This window comes from Hylobates moloch, unplaced genomic scaffold, assembly GCF_009828535.3.
Source record: "Hylobates moloch isolate HMO894 unplaced genomic scaffold, HMol_V3 SCAFFOLD_4666, whole genome shotgun sequence".
In the NCBI taxonomy this organism is placed as follows: Eukaryota; Metazoa; Chordata; class Mammalia; order Primates; family Hylobatidae; genus Hylobates; species Hylobates moloch.
Genome location: NW_026656941.1, coordinates 1 through 5,315, shown reverse-complemented (window position 1 = coordinate 5,315; position 5,315 = coordinate 1). Strand labels below are relative to the sequence as shown.

Sequence of the window (5,315 nt, the reverse complement as noted above, 5' to 3'; positions counted from 1 at the left end):
ATGGACAGCACTTTTTAGTCTTTCTTCCTGCCAGAAAAAAATTCCCTGTTGTTTATTTAATTTTTGCGTCTGTTCTCTGTCTTTCCATTTTTACTCCTGGTATTTCCATTTTTATCCATCCTCTCAGTCTGTCTTTTTTCTTGTAGTTGTCTTATTTATTTATTTATTTTTAGAGACAGAGTCTTGCTCTGTTGCCCAGGCTAGAGTGCAGTGGCAGGATCATAGCTCACTTCAGCCTTGAACTCCTGGACTTAAGAGATCCTCCTGCCTAAGCCTTCTTAGTAACTGGAACTGCAGGCATGCACCACTGTGCCTTGCTTTAGATTGTATATTTTTATAATTTTGCTTTAAGACTTTTTTTTTTGCACCCAGTTTGTTCAAACCACAATCTCAGGTCTCAACAATGCTCATTATCTTTTTCAAATCCCCTTTTGAATTGTTCAGTTCTTAAATCGTGTGTGGGGTGGGATTTGAGTTTTCTTAAGTGCTCTCCTTATTTATTATTTATTTTTATTTTTTGAGATGGAGTCTTGCTCTGTCACCAGGCTGGAGTGCAGTGACACGATCGCGGCTCACCGCAACCTCCGCCTCCCGGGTTCAAGGGATTCTCCTGCCTCAGCCTCCCAAGTAGCTGGGACTACAGGTGTGTACCCCCACGCCCAGCTAATTTTTGTATTTTTAGTAGAGATAGGGTTTCACCATGTTGGCCAGGATGGTCTCAAACTCCTGACCTCAGGTGATCCTACCGCCCTGGCCTCCCAAAGTGCTGGGATTATAGACATGAGCCCCCACGCCCAGCCAGTGCTTTATTTATTTATTTATTTTTTTTTTTATATATATATTTTTTGAGACAGAGTCTCACTGTGTTGCCAGGGCTGGAGTGCCGTGGTGTGATCTCGGCTTGCTGCAACCTCTGCCTCCCGGGTTCAAGTGATTTTCCTGCCTCAGCCTCCCAAGTAGCTGGGATTACAGGCACACAACACAACGCCTGACTAATTTTTATATTTTTAGTAGAGACGGGTTCACCATGTTGGCCAGGATGGTCTCGATCTCTTGACCTCATGATCCGCCTGCCTCGGCCTCCCAAAGTGCTGGGATTATAGGTGTGAACCACCGCGCCTGGCCTGCTTTATTTTTAAAGCAGGTTTCATCTGTCTCCAGCAGCTTCTTGACTTCCCTAGTCATGCTCTCTGATTGTTCCTCCTGATCTTTTCCTGTCCAGCGTCTCCGATTTCTTAGACAGGTGGTTAGATTTTTCTGTCAGATGACTGGAGCTCAGGCCTGGGCTGTTTATCCTGAACACTGAATCTCTCACAGGTGGTAGAGGGCAAAAAGCAGACAGGCTGTCAAGGGCCTGCTGTGGAGCATGGAGGAAGCCTATGAGCGCTCAGGGCTCCCTGTATCCTTCCAGCCTCAGATAGCTCCTTCCCACCACTTCAGCTCTTTTGAGGATCTTCTACGTAGTTTGGTAGGAACCTGGGAGAAGCTGTGTTAAGGATAGCCAGCCAGATGTTATGTGATTAATTTTTAATGGTTGCTCTAGGCATCACAACATACATACCTCTCCTTTCAAGAAGCCTTATAACCAGGCATGTCTCTTGCTTTCTCTTCTTTATGTTATTATTGTCATAAGTATGACGTATGTTGAAACCCCCACCAGATAATGTGATAGTCTTTACTTTCAACAGGGAAGAGTTAAAGAACGTGAGTAAAGAAAATTAGACTTTTATATTTACCCAGATCATTATCATTTCTGTTTCAATGTTTTCATTCCTTAAGTTACAAGTTAACGTCTGGTATCATTTCCTTTCAATCTGAAGAACCCTGTAGCTTTTGTTGTTGTTGTTTATTTTTTGAGCATGTCCGCTGTCAACAAATTATCTTCGATTTTCATTCATCTGATAAAGTCTTTTATTTCTCCTTTATTCCTGAAGGATATTTCTAGAAGCTATAGGAGTCAGAGTTGACACTTCAAAGTGAAAGGTGAAGTCAGCACTTCAAAGATGTTGTTCCACTATTTTCTTCTCTCCATATTTTTGATGAGAAATCTGTGATAATTTGAATTATTGTTTGCTTATATGTAATGTAAGCAGTTTTCTCTAACTGCTTTTTTTGTTTATTTTTGATTTTTAGCAGTTTGATTACTATATGTCTGGTTGTGATTCTCACTAAGTTTATCTTGTTTGGAATTCACTGAGCTTCTTGAATCTGTAAATTTAAGTGTTTTATCATACTTGGGGAAATTTCTCCTATTATTTTTGTCAATTTTTTTTTCTTTTTCAACCTTTTTTCCTCTCCTTCTTGGACTCTAATGACATGAATATGAATTATTTTGATAAATTTGAGTCTGTTCACTAAAATGATTTTTTCTCTCTGCTCTTCAGGTTGTATAATTTCCATTGATCTATTCTGCTATTGAGTATATTCAGTGATTTTTTTTTAAATTTCAAGTATTATATTTTTTAATTCTAAAGTATCCATTTGGTTTTTTCCCACAGTTTATATTTTCTTATTGAGAACTTCTATCTTTCCACTTATTTCAAGAATATTAACAGTTACCACATGAAGGGGGCTTAAAATAGCTGCTTTAAAAACCAATATCTGGTACTTCCAACATCTGGGCTATCTATGGATTGGCAACTGTTGTGGCTTTTCTTGAGAATTGGCCAGATTTTCCAGATTTTTCATATTGAATATCCCGAACATTTTGAATATTATGAAACTTTGAATCCTGTTAAAATCTTCTGGAGAATGTTGAGAGTTTTCTTGTTTGTTTGTTTGTTTTGGCTAGCAATCAACCATAAGTTCTATCTTTCCTGTTGTAGGTGGCAGTTTCAATCTTAGCTAAAATATAAAATCTTTTGCTGTGATGTTTGGGTCTGCCTCACTCAGAGGTTACTCTCACTAATGTGGGGTGATTTATATCATAGTTCAATTCCTGAAGTTTTTGTTGTCTTTTTTTGGACCTGGTCCACACACGCACAGCTCTAGGGTGAACTTGGGACTTACGTAATTCATATACTGAATTAGTTCCCGTGTCTGGCTGTCTCCTTTCCAGGATTCCGCCCATGCCCTTTAGCCTACAAGGGTCCCTTTTCCTGGCTCTTCTGCCCACAAAGACTGGGTGTCTTTTGGAGTTCTACTGCCCAAACAGCTTTTTAACTGAGGCCCACATGCCAGTCAAATATGGAATAGGGAAGAGAAAAAATGCCGAGAAACTCATCCCCTTGTAGGTTGCTTCTCCAAATTTGACTCCCTCCCACCATCTGCCTGCTTTTGTTTACTTTTCAAAGTCCTTGGGGAGTTGCTTCTTGGTTTTTGTTCATAGTTTTCCATTGTAATCAGTGGGAGAGATAGATCCTAGTGGGCTTACTCCATTTTGCCTGGAAGTGGAACCACCAGATACTCTACTAAACCAGAGGATTTGCAATTTGCAAAGCTGCTAACAAATGATGAAAATAGATTTGAATTTTGCTTTTTTATTTTTACCCCATCTGGCAAAAATACACTGGTAGATCATGAAGTAACCTGACGAAAAGCAGTAAGAACCAGAAAAGGATCATGGAGTCACAGAAGGTCAGGGCTGAAAAAGATATTAGGGATCATTTCTCTTCATACCTGAAATAAGGACTGAACTCCCTGCTCTGGTTTTCAAGGCTCTGCATGAATTAATTCAATCTTGTCAACCTCATCTTGAGATACTCCTCCTTTCCTCTAGGTGACAATCTTCAGACTGCAATAACAGTGGCCAGAAAATCTGGAATGGTTTCTGAAAGCCAGAAGGTCATTCTCATTGAGGCAAATGAAACCACCGGGTCCTCATCAGCATCTATATCTTGGACATTAGAAGAAGGGAAGAAACACATTACGTATGGGAATCAGGTACTCCTGAACACAGACCTTCTGCCACATTATCAATGTATCTCACAGTGTTGGTGGCAGAGCAGCTTTGACTTAGAGTCAACATATGCTTCCAAATGTCTAGCACTCATGCTTTTGAACAAACTCAATTACATTGGTTTTTCCATACTTTTCATATGGAGATTGAAGGTATAGTGCTTTCCTGTGTGCTGGAAATAATCCATCTTTTAACCTTAAAAAAGTGGTTGTCCCTATATGAGAAAGAATATAGTGAGTGGAGCTGAATCCATTTTCTCCGTTTCCCCTTGCTTGTCAGTCACCCCACTGGGTTCAAAGGGGATCTAGTCGTTGGGAGAGATGCTGCTCTGTGTACCAGAAAATCACACTATGTTTTCAGGGTGAGAAAAAGTTTCATTCATTTATCTCCAGTCTGTCAGTATTCTATCTCCATTGTGTCCTTGTAGAGCAATATTAGTTCCCTAAGGATGAAAAAATAGTAAGTTCCCATTTCAGGGAGAAATTTGTTAAGCTGCAGTGCTTTTGTATTTTACACTTGATATGTGTGAAATGTGCTCTTCTCTGGGACTCACCAAGATCAAATCACGATGAAAACAGGACATGAGTAAGTGTTATGCTCCTACTCACTAGTTGTCTGTGATGTGCAAAGATTGATCCAGCAAAAACAATGCTTCTCTGAGGAATCAGAGTGACTTTTACAGATAGATCCTGGTCTGTCTTCATTATCTTCTCTCAGATATGCTTGTGGTTCTAACCACTCTGTCAGATGAAAGAGTCTAAAATAACTGTGTCTTGCTTTGTAGGACAATTACATTAACATCAGGGATGAAGTCTCTGATAATGGCAGAGAAGGAAGTTACCATTTTGCCCTAAATGGAAAATCCTTTCATGTTATAAGTCAGCATTTCAGCAGCCTACTGCCAAAGGTAAGTTCTAAGAGGGTGACAATCTCCCTTGTGAAAATGCTGATGATGTCATTTACAGAGCATGATCCTAAATTATTTCAAATCTTGAGACAGGTAAAATATACTCAGTGAGTTTTCTGTATCTTAAGAGAGACAGATTTTTTTTTTTTTTTGAAACGGAGTCTCGCTCTGTCGCCCAGGCTGGAGTGCAGTGGCGCGATCTCGGCTCACTGCAAGCTCCGCCTCCCGGGTTCACGCCATTCTTCTGCCTCAGCCTCTCCGAGTAGCTGGGACTACAGGTGCCCGCCACCACGCCTGGCTAATTTTTTTTGTATTTTTAGTAGAGACGGGGTTTCACCGTGGAGAGACAGATATTTTTGCAGAGGATACTATTGTCCCATTTCCTACTAGGTTTGAAATAAATAAACTTGATTAGTCAATTTTCCACCATCTATAGGATTGAAGAATCAGTGATTTCTTGAATTATGCTGATGATTTTGGGTGGCTGTCACTGTATTGCCATGGTAAGGG

At 40.1% G+C, this 5,315-nt stretch overlaps 1 long non-coding RNA gene across 1 annotated transcript; it reads left to right on the top strand.

Annotated features, from left to right (window-relative positions):
* The first annotated feature begins 6 nt into the window (after positions 1-6).
* On the top strand, positions 7-4,947 carry LOC116465362 (uncharacterized). The gene is made up of 3 exons (XR_004247174.2): positions 7-643; positions 3,719-3,882; positions 4,683-4,947. It is a non-coding gene; the product is annotated as an uncharacterized LOC116465362 (long non-coding RNA).
* The last annotated feature ends 368 nt before the right edge of the window (positions 4,948-5,315 follow it).